We start from the raw sequence: 21,370 nt of genomic DNA, 5'->3' as shown, positions 1-21,370 counted from the left end.
AGTCTGTTAAGTTTTTAGACCCAACATTTTGAGGCAAGATCCGCCCCAGGGAAAGGGGAGTGGTTGAACGAAAAACAAGTAGAATTCGGGTGGATCAGCGACGTCCGGAAGCAGCGAATTACGGGATGGCGTGCAAACTCACCTGGAGTAGCAGAAGCTGCACACATGTCAAAGGTCAAAGGGCAAAGTCTCAGGGGCTCCCCGTCGCAGGAAAAGCGAAATGCCCACTCCTAGACTCTCATGGATTCGAGGTGAGATGAGGGACAAACCCTACCATGCACAGCTGGGGTTGGCAGGAAGCCAAAGCACAAGCTGCCTCAGGTTTCAGAGCCAGCATGCAGGATTCCCCATGTACCTCTTCCCTACAGCCCCTCCCGCTCCCGAAGCCTGAGACACCTTCAGCCTCACTCCCCACCTTCTTCAGGCCCTCTCGCTCTTAACAGCATCGGTCTCTATGGCGACCTGAAACCGCAGTTCGCATTGGCCGGTTCAATATGAGGGCCGGGCCAATGGGGAGGGCCAGCCTTCTCCCTCCGACCAATGGGGTTGGCGGGGAGCAGGTCCGGAGACGGCGGCGTGCTGACGTTCCCGGGAGCCCGGGGCTGGCTGGGCAGGCGGGCTGGCGGCTGGGCGGGCGGCGGCGGCGGCCTCTGGGCAGTAGAGGGGGCTCCGGGGCTGAGTCCGTGTCGACGCCGGCCGCGGAGGCGGCACCATGGGCACCGGGTAGAGGGACAAGTTGGCCACCGCCGCCGTCGGGGGTGGTGGGAGAGCCGCTTCGGGGGAGGGGGCGGGTGGGGGAGGGAGGGGCGGGCAGCCGCTTGGCCGCGGCACTTTTTTAATTTTTTCGGGTGCCGCAGCGGCGACCCCTCGGCGCAGATGTCCCTGATTCTCCGAGCGACGACGGGCGCAGCCTAACCTGGAAAGTAAGTGTGCGAGCTCGCGGGAGGGACGAGGACTCCTGCCCCCGAGACCCCCGGCCCTCGCCCCCTCGTGCCAGAGCCCGGACCTGCCTGTGAGGGCGCGCGGGGGGACGGGCGCCTCCCTCCCGTTACTCCGTCCCCACCGCCTCGCGGCCGCCTCGGCTTTCCTGCCCCGCCTCGTGTTCCTGCCCGCACTCGCCTGCCTGCTCCCCTCCCCCCGGCAGGCGCACAAGTTTCACCCTCCATTTGCTTTTCCCGGCTATTACTCTCCCGGGTCTCCCCTGCACGCCGCGTAGGACCCTCCCCACGTTGGCATTTTCGGATCCAGAGCCCCCGGCCCCGAACTTCAGCGCCACGCCGAACCCTCCCGGACGTCTGCCCGAGGCTCCCCCGCTCTTGTCCGCCTGGCACGCCGCCCCGCGCCCCCAACACCGTGGGGCTCCCGCCTTCCCCAGCCCTCGGGGCGGTCTGTCCGTCCCTCCAGCCCCAGATCCTGCATCCTGGCCCCCCTCTTTCCTCCCACGCCCCGGATCCCTGCATGGTCTCGCGTTTGCCCCCGGAGTCCCGCGCTCCTGCAGGTCCTGCCCACCCCGCTCTGGCCAGCGCGCCCCTCGCTCTTCACGGCGTATCCTCACGCTCCACCCCTCCCGGTTCCCGAGCCCGGAGCTTCCCCGGCTGCCCTCCTCCGCCGCCGCTTTCCCCTCACCCTGCCAGGAGTTGAAGCGGAGCTGCGGCACCCCCCCCCCCCGCCATCCCCAGGCGGTTCTGGTGTCCCTGCCCACCGCTCGGGCTGCCTGGCCCTCTCCCTTTTACCCCTACCCGGGAAGCAAGGGGTTGAGCGGCGGGGCCGGGATTTGGCTGCGTGTTGGCTGAGTGCGACAAACAGCGAGCGCGGGCAGTGGAGGCGCCCCGGCGGCCGTGGCCACTCGGGGCGCAGCAGTAGGCAGGTGTGTGTGTCCAGGGGGGGGAACGCGCGCCACGGGCTTCTCGGCTGGCGACAGATTGTGCAGGAATGCGAGGAATGCACCAGGGGCATAGTCCACACGGCCCGTCGCGGCTGCACTAGCGCCTTCCCGGCCCAGCTCTCGCCACGCAGCCAGAGGTCACCGGAGCATCTTCGGAGCTGGTGAGCCTAGCTCCACTCCTCTTCTCCCCTTAACCACTCTCCATGCGGCAGAGAGGGCGCGGAGGGGAAGCGCGGCAGTTCTCTTGGGCTTTAGCTAGCCGTTAGCCTGGGTTTTGCTGCATTGGTCTCAGGGACCGTGAATTTGAGGCGGATGGTGGTGGAGCCAAGGTTATTGATCATTGCACAAGGTTCTTGGCAAGTTTGGTTTGCAAGGTTTGAATAGTGCCTGGTTTTTACGAGGGTTTTCTGAAAACCTGCAGGAAAGGTGCCCAAGGTTCTTAGAGTAATGAGCTTGCAGCCAATGCATTTTAGCTCTATCAAAAATGTCTGTTAATGCTCACGGATAGGGATGTACTGCAAGAGAGAACTTGAATGTATCACTTTGCTGTCATAAGAATTGTAATTTTTTTCTCGTCATGCTGGGTTGTGTTTAGACCTCTTATAATACATAATGAATAGAAACAGAGAAGCAGTGTTTGGTCAGCGATGGGACAGATAGAACTGTCTGGTACAGTTAAATTCGGGGCGTGTCAGTTACCACTGGAAGTAACACAGGGACAACGCAATCATGTATATTTCGAGATACGATTTATTAGTTGAGGTCGCAGTTCTTTTTGTTACTAAGTTTGGCTGAAAAAAATAAATACAGCCTTCCAACTTTTAAAGAATAGTAATTATACAGTCAGTAATGATTCATATACATTTTTGGTCAAATTTTATTTTCTTTAATGCAGAAAAACAAATTTTTGACAGATGGTGCTTTTCTAGAATTGGGCTTAGATTATTTATTTTAAAAGGGAAAGTAGAAGACTGCTTTTCTTTTTGAATACAATATATTGCTATAGAAGTATCTTCTTTTCTGGTGCCTGTGAAGCACTTATGGAAATGGTAACATAAAAATGAGAACAACTGATGTCCAAAATAAGGTTTCTGGATGTTGAAAAGCATACTGTGTGTGCCTTTGTGTGACACTTTGTTTTGGAGGTTGAGTTTACTATATGCCTCTCCACACTTGGTTATTTTTGTATCAGATTCAGGAAAATAATAAGTTGATGGTCTCAGCTGTCTTCCAATACCTACTTTGTATGGATCAAATGCATTGAAAAGTATAAGATGAGAACCTTTTAGTTAAGGACTCAGCAGAAAGGAAAAATGGAAGGAAAAAACAAAACAAAAAAAACTTAGCCCTGGGAAAGGTTGTGTCTTCTGCCTGCCACATTGTTTTTCGGGTATATTCTTAATCTGTAGATATTCTAATTTATAGGTTTAACTCTAAATTAGAGTTAGTAACAGAGTATAGGATACTGGGAGGTGTTTATAGATGCCAACAGGAAACTTGTTATGTAACAATATCACATTACAGCAGAGTTTAGCACCTGCTTATTTGATTTGATGTGAAGATTAGAAAGTAAAAGCACATTCAGTTTCTCTGCTACATTAGAAATTGAAATAACTGGTTCAAGTGTATAGATAATGTATATAAATGTGCAGATAATTTTACCTGCTTCAAGTAAAGGTAGGCTTTCACTTAGAAATATATTCTAGTTGTTATAGATATTTGAGGAGAAGTTTCAAAACTAGTAATCATTCACAACCAATAACATAAACTGTGTTTTGACCAAAGTATATTCCCTCACCAACCCCCACTATTATGTAAGGAGAAGGTGCAGCATTTCATGTATTGTATGTTATACTGAAGATCCTAAATTGTGGATCTAGGTGTCCAGTTACCTTAATTTTTACCTATGCTGTTTTTGAAGGGAGATAGTTGGAGCAGGGTAGTAGTGATGGAAAGCATAAGAGAAGGTAAGAAGAAAGTAGGAGCAGTTGGTGTTCATGGAGGGGGTAGGGGGATGTTAATGCTGCATTTATAAGCTGAATAAGCCAAATCTACTTCATCTACTTCTGTAATTCTGATATATTAAGACTTAAAAAAAAAAAAACTACTCTCAAACTCAGTTTAATAAAAACTTTAGCAATTGTATGACCTTGAGTATTTGAATTAAGTCTATATTAAGTCAGAACTGCAGTTTTTTTTTCTTTTCTATGCAAACTGGGAAAATAAATTTAAAACTTTTACATTCACTTAATTAAAAAATCCAGTTATTGCCAATTTTAAAATTGAATTATTTCCTTGTTGTTGGCCAAGAATTGATTTAAATAGAGAATTTTCGTATCCTAGATGATGCAAATCACTTGAGAAGTCCAGTCTCACTGGACTGCTTTGAAATATTAAGATATTTTGAGAGTGCTCTCTAATATTCTTTTCCTGTTTCAACCAAGAGGTAAATCCCTAATTTGCTTATTTGTAAAATTGAATCATAGTAATGAAATAATACTTTCATTATTAACTGGAAGATAAAATAGAGGTTGTTCTAGGGTTATTCTAGGGCGTAAACATTCACGGAATTGTATGTCACTTTGGGAAGTTGCCTTCACGCCTTCAGTGTACTGGGAGATAATGACTTCTTCAGTGTGTTAAATGGTTTTGTAGTGCCTTTCCTGCACTGAAGGGGGAAGAAGAATCTGATGCAGAACACCAGTGGACTGATTGTGTTTGGAAAATGAGGTAACTATTTCATGCCCAAACTGTAACTACAAATAGCTCCAGAGTGTGAGAGTGAGGAAGTAAAACTTTAAGCATAACTGGGTGTAAGGCTTCATAAACTGCCAGTACTCAGGAGGTCAGTTTGATGGCCAGTTATAAGAAATAACAGGTTTCTTTTAGGATAAGGAGAAAAGGTCCTAGGTCACAAAGAGCAATCATTCATGTGCTTGCCAGTTTCATTTGAGAAGTTGTATGACTTTCAAATGTTGTTTACATTACCACTTTAGTAATTCAGTGGAATTATCTTCATCTTTTGGGGACTATGTTATCATAACTAAATTGAGGATTTTATATGATGTTGCTTTTCAGTTTGCTGCAGACATTCCATTTGTCATTGATCTAAGTTGTTTTCTTTCTTTTTTTTTTTAATATTTTTATTTATTTATTTGACAGAGAGAGATCACAAGTAGGCAGAGAGGCAGGCAGAGAGAGAGGAGGAAGCAGGCTCCCTGCTGAGCATAGAGCCTGATGCGGGGCTCGATCCCAGGACCCTGGGACCATGACCTGAGCGGAAGGCAGAGGCTTTAACCCATTGAGCCACCCAGGCGCCCCTAAGTTGTTTTCTTTTTATAATTTAGATTTACTTTTATTTGGTACGCTAATGTTAGCTACAGTCCTGATCATTTTACTATTCATAGTCTTGATGATATTATAGTTTATTTGACTAATACATAATGATTCACTGCAGATGATAAAATGTCATTAGAGACTGATTGTAAATTTTTACTACTATAAAATATATAAATTAAAATACGGAAGTGTCTGAATTATTTTAAGTCACGTCATTGTGAAATATTTTTCTTGAACTGAATAATGCCTGCCGATTGGGTAGATGCCAATCCTTGTAGGCAGATATTATATCATATAGCCCTCATAAAGTCCAGAACTCGCAAATGAAGGGTTGGGGAGGGAGGGGCAAGCGAATCAATAACCCTCTTCCTTCAACAGCCAAGGCATATTTGGCTTCTATGATTATTGTCTGTGTTAAATATAAATTTAGTGAGTTGTAAATAAATTTAAATTTTGCACATTTAGTGAGTTGTAAAGGGAGTTTATTCTGTTCTTCCCGAATCTGGATCCCCTCCCTAAACTCCTTCCCCTCCAGCACACACACACCATCACCCAATGCATATGTCTGCTTGGAAAGGCAGAGAAAGCCCCTTTTCAGGGACCACTTGATATAGAAGTTGGTGCTTTGTGTTCCAAGTTCAATTTAGAGTGGATGTGAGTTTTTGTCATAAAAATGGCATTATATATGAAACCTGAGTAAAATGTGTAGTTGAAGGGGCACCTGGGTGGCTCAGTGGGTTAAGCCTCTGCCTTCAGCTCAAGTCATGATCTCAGGGTCCTGGGATCGAGCCCCGCATCGGGCTCTCTGCTCTGTGGGGAGCCGGCTTCCCCCTCTCTCTCTGCCTGCCTCTTTGCCTACTTGTGATCTCTCTGTCAAATAAATGAACAAAATCTTAAAAAAAAAAAATGTGTAGTTGAAGAGGGGTTATCAGAGTATTGTGAAGGCTTTGGGGGCCTGGTCTGGAACTTGGAATACTGTTTTTCATAGACACCCACAACTGACTTACAAATTGTCTTAAAACACCGGGTAAGTGGTGTTTGAAATTCTGGTCCATTGTAAGCTCTCTCTTAAATTGCAGACATGAGGGGGAGATGAAAAGCACCCTATTCCAGAAATTAGGAGATCTAAATCTATGGTGACAAACCATTTAAAACATTTGGGTTTATAGCTTTCTCCTTTTGAAAATGCAGGGTTTGGATTGCATTGATCTAAGATACATTTCAGCTCAAGGTTTCCAAAGTCCCCAGTGTTATTTTTTTTTCTTTTTTGTTTTTTTAAGAAAAGGTTTCCTAAGCATTCGTTTATGTAATGAGTCCTGTTTCTCCTCCTCCTACAAATCATAGCAACAAGATAGTTGGGGTTCTCTTTTGAGGCTTTTGAATCTCATGTTCATCTTGAATTGTTGTTTTCCTTTTTTAACAATGTCATTTTGGGAAGTGAGGGGAGGGATTAAAATATACAGTGTTTTCAGGGTCTTCATTGTCTACCCCCACCCCTCATCCAGGATTAACCATGGTAGTTTAGGCCAGAAAAAGTCCTTGGGCTGTCACCTTGACACTGAGTGAATTCCATACAAAGTGTCATTAAGGCAGTGAGTGAGGTGTGTGGTTAGTAGCCAGACTGTCATAGTTCAGTTCTGTTTATTTGCTAGGTATGTGACTTGGTAAACTGTATAATCCCTGTGGATCCCATTTTTAAAATGAGATCTCATTTACTCATTTGTAAAACAATTATTAAAAATATCACTTTTATCAGGATTAAATGAGTTAATATTATGTGAAGCATTTCAAGCTCTGTGGCAGCTTTTAATACATTTAAGTCATTATTCTTCCATTGTGGTACTTAATAATACTTTTTTTAAAAGCTGTATTTATTTATTAGAGAGTGGCAAGTGGGGTGGGTATGAGGGAGAGGGAGAGAGAGGAACTCGAGCAGACTTCGACTAAGCGCAGAGCCTAAGGTGGGGCTCCATCCCAGGACCCTAAGATCATGACCTAAGCCTAAAGGAAGAGTCAACACTCAACCGACTGAGCCACCTAGGTGCCCCCTTAATGATACTTTTTGTAGCTTCTGCTGTATATCAGGCAGATTATTGGCTTGCTTTCTTTGATCTTAGTCAACAAGATTATGAATCTAACATAGTATTTCAGGGAAGAAATAAATTCCTAAAGAGAAATTATGATCTTGATAGTTTGTAAGAGATTGTCCATAAGGAAGAAAATCTAGCAAAATAAATCAAAGAAGGACCTTTTTAAAATAGGGAAGTTAATACTTTTTTTTTTTTATAGGTAGGCAATACGTACAGGCATGTAAAACACTGCTAAACCAACACATGTAAAAGATTTGGTTCAACATTCCTTAGTAAACTTATGTTTAAAAGGTAAAGACTGGGGCACCTGGGTGGCTCAGTCATTAAGTGTCTGCCTTTGACTCAGGTCATGGTCCCGGGTTACAGGGATCCAGCCCTGCATCAGGCTCCCTGCTCAGCCGGAAGCCTGCTTCTCCCTCTCCCACTCCCCCTGCTTTTATTCCCTCTCTTGTTGTCTCTCTGTGTCAAATAAATAAATAAAATCTTTAAAAAGTAAAAAAGTAAAACGTAAAGACTGATAATATTATATTGCTGGGGTCAGAGTGGAAACCTTGCAAAATGTAAAACATACGTTTTAAATAAATGACTATTGCATTTGTAATTCTAAGTAGGAGTCATTTTATACAATGTCCTTGCTAGTCTGTACCTGAAGAAAATGCTAGTGTTAATCATTTATGGACTCATGCACCTAAAGCTTGTAAACTAACTTTTTAAGCTGCCTTTTCTGTCCAGAATTGATCACACTTGAAATTGGCAGGAAACGGCCAAACCAAGAAGGACTAGAAGAGACCTTTGGAAGATATTTGATGTAATAAGCCAACAGACAGTGGTTTAAGAGATATAAAGAGTATCTAATTCTAGATCTGGCTGTACTACTAAGTTGTGTGTATCTCATGAGTGAGTCATTTAACTCTTGGGCTCTAGCGTTCTTGTGTATAAAATGAGGGAGTTGGACTAGATGCTCTCTAGAACTCTAGTACTTATATTTATTTTACTGTTCTTAGAACATTATGCATTCTCATTCCATTTCATTTTTCCCTCAGCAAAAATGAAGACTGTCTTCTCAAGAATTTCTTATAATTTACTCTTTGGGATAAGAGGAGAAACTTGAAGTTGTATACCTGAAATGCTCAGCTCATAAAAATGTGTATTGTAGCTCATAAAAATGTATTTGACCCCGTACTGGCTGAATTAGTAGCCAGCTTCTTGGGTTCATTTGTTAAGTCGGTCTCCTGAGCACTTTTGAGTCTTAGCCCCCAATTGAGACTAAATTTTCTGGAAGTTGGATAGAAACAGAAAGGGATTTAGATAGTGGTTAGAGGGGACTAGTCTGTTAAATTGAGAAAAACCCACTTACCATTTGCTTTGATTTGTTCTCAGAGAAATTAACTGAGGCAAAGTTGTTCCTCAGAGAAATTAACTGAGGCAAAGTTGTTCCTCTGAAAGCATCTTGCTTTTCCATGAATACTTTATGTGCCTAGGAACTCCCTAATTCATATCTTATTAAAGAATATAGGTACCTTTCATTTAGTTCTAATCTTTAAATATGGACAACATACCAGTGTTCAGAAACTAGTGGATTTCAGCAGAAGGATGCTGTATTTGAATTTGTGTTCTTGGGTTTGTATAGTTTTGGGTTTTTTGTTTTGTTTTGTTTTGTTTTTAAACAAAAACTCGATTGAGGAGAGCTGCTTCTAGATCCTGCCCCTTACAAAGGGGGAAAAAAAATCCTTATAGCACTTATATATGTATACATCCATAAATAGTAGTTTAAAAATATTGAGATTGACTGTTTTCCTTTGCTAATGCATTAAGTACATTACTTTCAAAAGGAGAGTCAGTTATACTACTAATGCATGCAATAGTAAATGAATTTTCAATGTCATGATCAAAGTAAACACTTGAATAGGATTTCCAGTTTCCATACCTTCACAAGAATTAGAAACACTCATGTAAAATAGAAACCAGTAATAACCACTTTGAAGTGAAGTACACCATATTTTCATGACACCTGTACCCTGGATTGAATGGGGAAAAAGGACTGATCTAGTTGGAAGTAACTTCTAATTCCTGAGTACCAACAGGGATCCAAACAAGGGGACTGAATATGATTAGTGCTTCATATATTTACTGGAACCCTACTATGTGTGAAGTATGATGTTCTGTTTTGAATACCTCTTATTTAAAAAGATACAGGATTCATTTTAGCTCCCTTCAAGCAATATTTATCAGTTCCCTGCTCTGTATCAGACTGTGCTAGGCCTCGTGGCCAAGTAATGATTTCCCCCAAGAGTTTTATAGTCTGTGTTGGATTCAGTATTGAAAGTCTCCATCTTTAAGGAATCTGTGATTAATTTTACGATGTAGCTGGGAAAGATAAGGCACATGAACTGGAAAAAAATGCCCTAGAAAACTTTGGTATATAAACAAACATGCAAAATTTTTCTTTAAGTGTTAAGAACGAGCCATAAAATGACTTTATATTAACTAGGCTTTAGCTAAATCTACTTTTTAGGTATGTTATTTGATACATTGCCAGAATCTGGATAGACAGCTGCTGCATTAACCACTGTCAGTGGCTTTCATTGGAAAAAAACCTTTTCATTGGAAAAAGTGCTCCCTTACCGATAATTAGATAGAGATTTCAGAAAAGGTTTTAATCGTGAATTTGATTATTTTGGTTATAGTTCTTGGAATACTTTACCACATAGCCTATATGAAATAATTGATCATGGTGAAAATGAAATATTTGTGAAAAACCAAATTTATTTTTCAAGACTTGCCATTTTAAGGAAGTTCTTATTTTCATACAGCAGTACTTTGCTTTATTGTGTTTTGTGCTTTTCTTTATTCTTTATGCAATTTGTGTGCCTTTTTAAGTCCAAACTTATTATCTGTTATTGAAAATATTCTCTTCCGTTGTTATGAATAAACACAAGAAGGCTTTGAAAATCTCTTGTGACATCTGCTAGAATAAATACTCTCATTGAATCTTACCTTGCGTCTCAGACTGATGCACTGATGGGAATTTTCCACTTATTGTCAATTTGTCAATGACTGAATAAGCAGAAAAGTCAGCTTTTTTAAGGCACTGAAAAAGGAATCAGAAAACCCAGTTGGACTTGCACCAGAACTGTTATTATTTTGGGATCTGTGACAACTCATCTGTTAAATGTCTAATTCAGACTGTCAGCAGATGAAAAATATGTGTTGGTCTGAAATCTTTGTACAGTATATTGGCAGGTGTCAGTCTTCAAAAATATTGTTGTGGGTCATTTGATTGGAGTTCTGAACCCAATTTTCCATAGAAGCAACATAAATCTAGAAATTCACTATCCTAAGATGTAACTGGAATATATTGGTTCTAGGATTCCCATCCTTCTCCGAGGTACTCAACAGTAGGGACTTTGTCTTTTTATGTGACTTGCTCTTGACCTCTAGTCTTTCTAGATACTTTGTATGAATAAGTTTGTTTTTTTAAAAAACATTTTTTAAAATATTTATTTGACAGAGAGAGAGATCACAAGTAGACAGAGGGGGGAGGGGGAAGCAGGCTCCCTGCCGAGCAGAGAGCCTGATGCAGGGCTTGATCCTAGGACCCTGAGAGCATGACCTGAGCTGAAGGCAGAGGCTTAACCCACTGAGCCACCCAGGTACCCCAACATTTTTTATTTGAGTATAGTTGACACACAATATTACGTTAGTTTCAGGTGTACCACACAATGATACAACTTGTCTATATGTTGTATTATGCTCACCCCAAACGTAATTATCTGTCCCCATGCTGTGCTTTTATTACTTATGCTATGTCTTTTATTCCCATGACTTATTCATTCCATAACTAGGAGCTTGTATCTCCCACTCCCTTTACTTGTTTTGCCCATCACCTCTCCCTTCTGGCAACTATCAGTGTGTTCTCTGTATTTATAGGTCTGATTCTGATCTTTGTGCCTTTTTTTGTTTTTGTTTTTGTTTTTTTAGAATCCATATGTATGTGCAGTCATGGTCTTTGTCTTTCTCTGACTTATTTCACTTAGCATAATACCCTCTAGATAGATCTATGTTTTCTCAAATGGAAAGATCTCATCCTTTTTTATGACTGTGTAGCATTCCACTATATATATATGCTACATATGCTCTATCTATTCATCTATTGATAGACGCTTGGGTTGCTTCCATATCTTGGCTATTGTAAATAATGCTGCAATAAGCATAGAGATGCATGTATCTTTGTGAATTAGTGTTTTCATTTCCTTTGTGTAAATACCCAGTGGTAGAATTTCCGGATCATGTGGTATTTTTATTTTTAATTTTTAAGGAACCTCCATACTGTTTTCCACAGTAGCTGTACCAGTTTACATTACCACCAACAATGCATCCTCACCAACACTTGTCATTTCTTGTCATTTTGATGTTAGCCATTCTAACTGGTATAAGGTGATAACTCATTGTGGTTTTCATTTTCATTTCCCTGATGACCAGTGACATTGAACATCTTTTCACATATGTTTTGGCTCTCTGGATGTCTTCTTTGGAAAAGATCTATTCAGATCCTCTGCCCATTTTTTAATAAAAAGATTAGGTTTTTTGGTGTTGAGTTGTGTACGTTGTTTATATATTTTAGATATTAACCCCTTAGGAGAGATATCTTTTGCAAATGTCTTCACCCATGAATGAATGAGTTGTAAATTACGATTTTGGAATACCTTCTACTACTCTTGGATGAACTTCTGTCTGTAACCTTCTTTCCTTCTATAAACTACTTTTATAAACTGGTTTTAGACCCTCAAAACTGTTTATCATGCATATTTCAGAGGAAAAAATGCATCTGCCTTTTTAAAGAGATTACCTTTGTAATACAGCTTTCTAGATTAATAATTCATTATTTCAAATTCTTTACTAAAAATCATCAATTATGGGGCACCTGGGTGGCTCAGTGGGTTAAAGCCTCTGCCTTCCGCTCAGGTCATGATCTCAGGGTTCTGGGATCGAGCCCTGCATCGGGCTCTCTCCTCGGCAGGGAGCCTGCTTCCCTCTCTCTCTGCCTGCCTCTCTGCCTACTTGTGATCTCTCTCTCTGTCAAATAAATAAATAAAATCTTTTTTAAAAAATCCTATCAATTAGAAGATTTAAAACAGATTGATTCATGTTCATATTAATTTTAATTGCCTGGATTATAACTGTGGTGCCATGAATTTACATAGTGCTCTTTCTCAGATATCCATATGCAGCCATCAAGTACCAAGACCAGCTTGGTCAGGCTTTGGCAGTATGACTTTGAGCAAACTTTCTGTGTCCTTGTCTTTTGTGAATTATTAATAGCTTTTATATACTCACCTGACGAATTGAGGTCAAAAGTAGGTGTAATTTTAAACGTGAAGTTTTTCAAAGGAAAAAAGTTACTAAAATGATAAAATTCATACTATAAAAATACATAAACATTAGAAGTATTATTAACTTCCATCATTACAAGCATCCCCCATCTTGTCTTTTTACAGCCACACCCTCACCTCTCTTTCAATATCTAGCAACTAATATCAATATCTAGCAACTAAGTGTCCTCCATTTCTATGATTTTCTCATTTTAAGAATGTTCTATAAATAGAATCATACAGTATGTATCTTTGAAGGTTTTTTTGCTTATTTTTTATTTTTACTCAGCATAATTCTTTAGAGATTCATTCAGGTTGTTACATGTATAAGTATCTCTTCTTTTTTATTGCTTTGTAATACATAATATGAATTACCACAGTTTGTTTAATCATTCATCTGTGGAGGATGTCTCAGTCATTTTTAATTTATAATAATTTTCAATTTATAAATATAACTGCTATACATGTGTACAGCGTTCTGTGTTATCAAGCTTTAGATTTCTTTGAAGGAAATGCCCAGGAATGCAATTGGTGGATTGAATTATATATATATTTTTGAAGATTTTATTTTTAAGTAATCTCTACACCCAACATGGGGCTCAAACTCACATGCTTCTCCAACTGAGCGAGTGAGACACCCCTGAATTATAAATTTTTTGAAGCTTTCTTTTGGTTATTATACATTGAATCACATGAGACCTCAGTAATTTAAAAGTTAGGTAAATTATAAAAACCTGTCTATAAAGTCTATAAACATCTTGTCTATAAATATATATATATATATAATTTCTTATTTTTGTTACTGATTTTATAAATACTATCTACTATGAGTTTACCTCATTTTTAGCAAAACTCCATCATTCATTTTACGTGGAAATCATGCAGTTGCTTTTTAGCAATGTCAGTGTTTGTGTTCTTCTTTTTTGTTTTGGACAGCAGGTATATTCAATTTCTGGTAACAATACTGTATTTTTAAATGCAATTTTTAACTTTAGGTTTTGTTCTGAATTTCATCTGTGTTGGATGTAAGTAATCATAGGTAATGTTCTTCCACAAAAAATGTTTATTGTGTACCATGCTAAGAGGCAAAGTGGGGATGTACAGTAAAGACAACAGTATCCTTGTAGGTGACCAGAATTGATGCAGTTGTCAGATGGAAGACAACAAGCATACCTGATATTTTTAAAGGCAAGGATTCTTTCTTTCCTGAAAAGAAGACATTTTTTTAAAGCACAGTTTTCTCACTTTCTTCCTTTCTCCCCTCACCACCTGTTTTTTGCATGACTATATACAATTTCTGCCAGAGAAAAATGTTGAAATTGTGTCTGGCCTAAATAAAGTCTTTACTATTGATAATTTGATTTTTTTGAATTAATGTCCTTTCTACCTAGAATGTCAAATTTGTTTCTCTTCATAGTTTAAAATACCACCAGATCATTTAGTTTTATATCATGTTCTGTATTATATTTTTAGTCTAATATTTTTATCAATGCTTTTAGCATTCAGAGTCTTCCAGAGTCATAGCTGAGTAGACAATTGATGGCCATAAGCAATCCTGAAATACAGTTTATACAGTAACATTCTTTTTTAACACTGTGCTTTTAAAGATTTGATCCTTTCTTTATATTTGAAGGATATATCCTCAGTCCCCTTTAATTTCCCAGCAGTATGATCTTCCCAACAACTTGTATATTTCCTGAAGGCTTTTCTCTAGGTAACTAGTATTCCTTCTCTGCCTAGTGAGCCCATGGTTTGTTTGTTTTTTTCTTCAAGGTCTAACTCGGTGACCCTTTCATAGTGAAGCCTCCTTTGGCCCTTCTTTTCTTAACACTTTGCGCATAAATGTGCTATGAACATGTGTCACATTGTTTTCGAATTTCTGTGTCTTTTTTCCTGGCTGTTGTAAACCCTGGTCAGGTTAGAGCTGTGTCGCAGCCATCATTATAGCTCTCACACAGCAATGTGCCTGCCATATATTATGTACCAGATGCCTGCTTTGGGTGAACGAACAATTAAATTCTTTGTTTATAATCTTAGTTGTCCCTGCCTCCCCTAACCTTCTGTAACTCCTGGTTGTTTACCCTGCAGGATGGCTTCAAACTCCTTAGCCTGCCTACCATTTAAGTCCTTTTACAATGAAAGCCTAATTAGTGTACTTTCTGAACCTTCCACATCAGCAAAACTAGTTTCTACACACTGTGCCTTGCCTTCCTGCACTCCACGTTTAAATCTTTCGCAATCCTCCAAAACCTAGTTCAAATATTTCCTTTTGTGGGTGACCTTCTAGGACCACCCTGGCTGACTGTCCTCTCTCCTCCAAATGTTTTTACTTGTACTCTGGCTTTTAAACATAAACTCACCATGATAGTTTTTCTCTTGTCTCTTTCTCCCAAGTAGATTATAGTCTATTGAGGGAAGGGTCCTTGTCTTGCACATTCGGTATAACCAGTGACACATTTCAAGAAGTCATTCAGGAAGTAGAGGTTGTGTCTGCTGGTGATGTTGGCAAGTGGGATTAGCCTCTAATTTAGGCATACCGAAATGTCCATGAAAAGGCTCTCATTTGTCCTTCCATTAATAATTATTTGCATAGCACCTAGCATATAGTGGTCTTTAATATGTCACTTAGATATTTTGGTGACCTCAGTAGCCAAATAACCTAGATCCAAGTGAAGTTTTGATTTCTTAAAAATTCTTGTTTTTTATTTAAATTCAGTTAATTAACATATAATGCATTAGTTTCAGGGGTAGAGGTCAGTGATTCGTCAGTCTTATATAATATCCAGTGCTTATTACAGCACGAGCCTTCCTTAATATCTGTTACCCAGTTACCCCATTCCTCCACTCCTTTCTCCTCCAGCAACCCCCTCAGTTTGTTCTTTAAAAGACTCCATCTGTGGAGCACCTGGGTGGCTCAGTGGGTTAAAGCCTCTGCCTTTGGCTCAGGTCATGATCCCAGCGTCCTGGGATTGAGCCCCACATCGGGCTCTCTGTTCAGCAGGGAGCCTGCTTCTCCCTCTCTCTCTGCCTGCCTCTCTGTCTACTTGTGATCTCTGTCTGTCAAATAAATAAATAAAAAATCTTTAAAAAAAAATAAAATAAAAGACTCCATCTGTGAAATAGGCTGTATTAAGTGAGAGTTTGCTTCTCTAAGTTACTGTCTTTTATTTTCATATATTACCACCACGTATGAAGAGTGAAACCTGTGGCTGAGAAAACAAACTTTTACCTCTTTAAGTTTTTGTTTAACAATGAAAAGACTGTATGCTTCTGAAGCTACAGAGTTGTGATGTCCATTATGGTAGCTACTGACCACATGGGCTATTTAAATTTTTTAATTAAAAATTTAGTTTCTTATCCTCACTGGCCACATTTTAACTGGTGGATGACTATATGTGGCAAGTAGCTGTTATAACAGGCAGATAGAGAATGTTTCTGTCATTACAGAGAATTCTGTTGGAACTGGTATAGAGAGTAGCTGGGACCAGCTATAAATAAAGAAGAAAATTATAGATGCTTTTATTTTCTTATTTTATTTTATTTTTTAAAGATTTTATTTATTTGACAGAGATCACAAGTAGGCAGAGAGGCAGGCAGAGAGAGAGAGGAAGGGAAGCAGGCTCCCCGCTGAGCAGAGAGCCCAGTGCAGGGCTCGATCCCAGGACCCTGAGATCATGACCTGAGCGGAAGGCAGAGGCTTTAACCCACTGAGCCACCCAGGCGCCCCTATAGATGCTTTTAGAGTAACAAAGCAAAATAGCATAGATTTACAGTCTTTAAAGCATTTATATTAATATTCATTTAATCTTTTTAATAATTGTAAAATAGGTGATCCTCTACCTTCATTTCACATGCAAGGAAATTGTGAACATCACAGTGGGGAGTAAAAAGAGTAACTCTTAAAGGGCATACTGTAAGCTTGTGGTTCAGTTCTTCATACTGAAAACAGTTGTTATTTAATAGTAAATAAATATTTGATTAATGAATTATGGAATGTGTTTGATGTACATGAATGTGTGTTATTTTTGCTTTCACTTAAAATTTCACCAAGTTAAAAAAAAACTCAGTTCATTTCCTTTTGAAATTTTGAAGAGAGCTCAGTGAATCTTAAGTCAATAACCATTTTTTTCTGAGGCCCTGTGGTAGGTATGAGGAGGGATGTGGAAATGATGCAGAAAAGGCCTAATTCTTTGTTAATGTCTACACTAAGGATATTTGCTCTACAAGTGATACTCTAGTAGCAGTTGAACCTCAGAGATCCCAGAAATGTCACTGTTGATTACAGAAAAGCTTGATTGTCTTCACATATGTAGCAACTTCAAGCCCACCAGAGCCCAGAGCCTTTTACTCTCCTCTATTCCATCTACATGCTGAGACCTATAGGGACAGCAAAAGTATAAAAAGCAGAGAACTTGTCCTCAGGAAGCTTGTATTAAAACTTTTACATAATTCTGGGGACAAAAGAAGGAAAATAGCTGTGCTGAACAGCTTCCATTTGTAGTTTTGCTTTGAAAATTTTAAAATTAGGGGCACCTGGGTGACTCAGTCTGTTAAGCATCTGCCTTCAGCTCAGGTCATGGTCTCAGGGTCCTGGGATCAAGCCCTGCATCTTGCTCTCTGTTCCACTGGGGCCTGCTTCCCTCTCTCCCTCTGCCACTCCCCCCGTTTGTGCACTCTCTCTCACCCCTTTCTCTGTCAAATAAATTAAAACAACTTTTTTTAAAAAGAAAATTTTAAAATTAAAAACTGCCTGGAACACATAGATATATGGGTATATGGAATTTGTTAACTCACATGCACAATATTAATTCATTTAGTATATAGACTATCCCCTTGCTTTATAGTCATAGGGAAGTTAAAGCAGAGTCCTCCCCCTTCTCTTATTTTTTCCTTTAATGCTGACTTAAGACCCAGACATTTCTTTTTTTTAAATTTTTTAGTTAAATTTTTTTACTTAAATTCAATTAATATATAGTGTATTATTAATTTCAGAGGTAGATGTCAGTGATTCATCAGTCTTATATAATATTCAGTGCTCATTATATCATGTCCCCTTCTTAATGTCCATCACCCAGTTACCACTTTCCCCCATCCCCCAAGACCCAGACATATCTGATTGTTAACATCCATAATTTAACTTCAAAACAAAAATGCTGATGTACAATTTTAGTTGCTTTAAATTGATATATCTCAACATTTCTTGTTTTAAATATTTAACACGTAACAGATCTATGCAACATAGGCTATGGTTTTATTTCTCACTGCTTTTAAGAAACTAGGTGATTCACTCTCTTCATGTGAACATGTAGGCTGTAATTTGTACAGGCCACTTCCCAGCTCTGACTCAGTTTGATTGTAAAGACAAGAGAACTGATAGAGTCTGTTTGAAGATAGTTTTTCATTCACCTTTTTTGGATTCATTTTAATTCAGTTTTGTACTAAGCCTCTTAAAGCTTTTTGGAGCAGAGAACAGAGCTGAGGAAGAATGCATTTTTATTCTGTATCTTTTAGAAACCATTTGATTTGATAAGCTATATTTAAGTTTTTGTTGTCTTGTAGAATGAGTCTGTATAGTTTAAGACTGTTTAATTTTTCAATAATCAAAAGTGTTTAAATGCTTTTGTTAGGCTTAATGTGGTAACTTAAATGGAATTACTTTTCAATGACTAGTACTATTTTTTTTTAAATAATGCTTAGTTTGATAAATGGTAGTTAATAGAAGAAGGAAATTATCCTGATTTTGTAACTATGAATAAAATTGGAGAAATATTAAAATAGGCATTCATTGATATTTAGGTTGGATGCTACTGCTTATATCAAATCAACTAGATGAAGAGACAAATCTTACTTCCAGTGTGTCTCCTCTCATATGTGTGATGAGCTTCTGTTACTGCAGTGATGTGCACAATTTGAAATAAAGCACAGTTCTTCGTGTCAGCACTTGAAGGCTTTTTTTTTGACAACAAGCAAAATGTTAGACATTTCAGCATGAATAGCTCTCATGATCCAGAAAATACGAGCAGACAGTTTAATTGTTCTTGACTGTAAAAATTAAATCTGATACTAAATTTAATCCAGGAATCTATTCATGTAGGATTTTCCCTTATTTTAAACAAAAATTAAACTTGCATGTCTAAGCAACTATATTGATAAAACATTCAGAAGAAAATTCATGCCAAGTGATTTATAACCCATCTTTACTCACCAATTATTATTAATCCTATTCTTTGACTTCCTCACTCCATCCATAGCCATGCTCACACCACTTTAGAACTTTTCTTCTACTAAACCCTCTCTTGGGCCCTGATTATTTCTTCTTGACTTCTAAGGTCTTGAAAGATGCTGCTGTCCTGGGTGGCTCTAGTAGTGTTTGTTGAAAGGGGCTTGGACTGTCAACCTGGGACTTAGGGTAGGACCAGGGTCTTGAAGCTATGTTTATAACAAGCATGGTATTTTTAACTTAGACTGTTCATGAAATAGGGTGACTTAGCTATACTGACAGGAGTTCCCCGATGTGGTGGGCTTTCACCGGTGTCCTAAGAACGACAGGCTTTTTGCCCTGCCCTCAGCAGTTTGAGGCTTTGTTCCATAGTAGAGATAGGAGAGGAGAATCAAGGCAAGATTTTGTGCCTTTCCTACAGCAGCTGCTGTTCCGGTGCATGAGGCTTGCACCTAGTAGGAGGTTCTCTAAGGACAACCTGAGTGTGGATTCACCTCTTGACTGCGGCCCTGCAGGATTCTGTGTTCTCTTGCTTGCCCACATTCATACTTTTCCGATTTGCTAAAAATTCTAACTCATTTCTTACTGGCATTCAGCAGCATCTGCCCAAGTAAGTCGGTCTGTTCTTGGAGGTGCTTCTCATCCTTTAATTCCAGGTTAGTTGGTTATACTGAGGTTTCAGCTTTTTGGTGGGTTGGAGGAAAATTGTGAATTAGCAGATTGTGTGGTGGTTTTTGTTGGTGCCATCAGGATGAGGTCTCTGCTTTTCCTTCCTATCTCCTCGAAGAAATGTTACAAGTACTTTTTATAGCTGCTTTGAAGAATATAATCTTTCTACTTGAAATGCCAAGAATCCATGGCCCCACTCTTTAAATCCTTTTATTGGAGCTTTTTTTATTTTTTGATAGCTTGTGATCCATGTCCCCACTAAGTTGTGGACTAAATGTCATGAAACTGACTTTATTCTTTTTTTTTTATTATTCTTTTTTAAATCTTTAGTGCCCAGGAGAGTACCTGACACAGAGTAGGCACTCTGTGTTTATAGACATTGTAGTAACATTTTAACTTAAGTGAGGACATTTTTTCTTACTGTATTTAATGATGGCAGCATATTCTGTGTCCTGTCCACATCCCATGGCACTCACCATTGTCTTCTGACCCAGTAGCTTCCTCCTGCAAGCCCCTGGGACTTTTATCCCAAAGACTTTCTCTGCCTCTAGCCAGCATTAGCTCAGGTGAAAAGTGCTAGGAGGTTATCACCTGTAGGAGCCCTAGCAGCCCTCAACCATTAACAAACAGGAACGGGACCAGTAGCCTTTTCACCCCATCAGAGTATCTCCGTGGCCTGCCCTCTGTAGACTTCAGAAGTCCTCAGCAAGCATGAGATCTACTTGATCACAGTAGTAACCTGCTCACTAATGCACGCTGTATTGGTGTCCTTCCCTGGCCTATCCCACTTGTCCAGCTCCCACATCAGTTGTTTGTACTCAAACCCTTGGGGTCTCATTCAGAATGGAGACTTTAAATTTACATAAATATTTAGGCACTTGAAGTAGTTCTATATATTAGAAACAGTCTGCAAAATTAAGGAGACTTGAGTATAGGCATACATACATACGTATGTATGTACGTACATACATTTATTTATTTATTTATTTATCTATTTATTTATTTATTTATTTATTTATGGGGAGCAGTTATAGCTTTCAGACGAGATCGAGCGCACTCGGGGTGGTATGGCCGTAGAGCAGTTATAGCTTCCAACAGATTTTTTTTTTTTTAAGATTTTATTTCTTTATTTGTCAGAGAGCCCACGAGCGCACAAGCAGGCAGAGTGGCAGGCAGAGGCAGAGAGAGAAGCAGGCTCCCTGTTGAGGAAGGAGCCTGATGTGGGACTCGATCCCAGAACCCTGGGATCATGACCTGAGCCGAAGGCAGTGGTTTAACCAACTGAGCCACCCAGACATCCCTTAACAGATTTTTAAATGGTTCTTTGTTTCTCCTTTCCCCATAGAGTTAGGATAATTGCAATAAATGAAAAGTATCCTTTTTTCTCTAGCTTAAGAATTTAGAGTAACTCTCTTTTAAAAAAGACTGGTATACTGATTCTGTTTATATGTGATGAGGAAATCATTGGGGCATTGTAGGTACACATGTGATCAGATCTCAGTAACTGGATTTTAAAGATATGATTTCAGGTTACATTTATATTACTGGTTATCTCCAGGTGGCACAGCAGAAATGTGTCGCATTTTCCAGTTTCTTTTGTATGCTTTTGAATTGGGGCTCATCCTTGGAAGTTTTAACTGAAGTAAAATAGTGTTAGTTTTGGAATAGAGAACTTCTATTTTAAATATAGGAAATTCACTACACTGTTTTTCTGATCATAAATGTGATGCATACTTTTGTCGAAAAATCTTTAAATGCAGAGAAGCACGAAAGAAGAAAGTAAAATCTACCTATA

General features: G+C 39.6%; 1 protein-coding gene across 9 annotated transcripts in view; it reads left to right on the top strand.

Annotated features, from left to right (window-relative positions):
• Nucleotides 1-609: 609 nt before the first annotated feature.
• PKP4 (plakophilin 4) overlaps nucleotides 610-21,370 on the top strand; it is a gene marked incomplete at its 3' end in the record, with an annotated part of 243,502 nt that continues 222,741 nt past the window's right edge. For 6 of the 9 annotated variants that reach the window (XM_080797917.1, XM_080797913.1, XM_080797918.1 and 3 more), the window contains exon 1: nucleotides 610-923. The remainder of the gene's footprint in view (nucleotides 924-21,370) is intronic. The other 3 variants (XM_080797912.1, XM_080797915.1, XM_080797914.1) reach the window with 1 other exon arrangement.

Source organism: Martes martes, assembly GCF_963455335.1.
Source record: "Martes martes genome assembly, chromosome: 3".
Lineage (NCBI taxonomy): Eukaryota > Metazoa > Chordata > Mammalia > Carnivora > Mustelidae > Martes > Martes martes.
The sequence above is the reverse complement of the archived record's forward strand: the minus strand, read 5'-3'. Positions and strand labels throughout refer to the sequence as shown.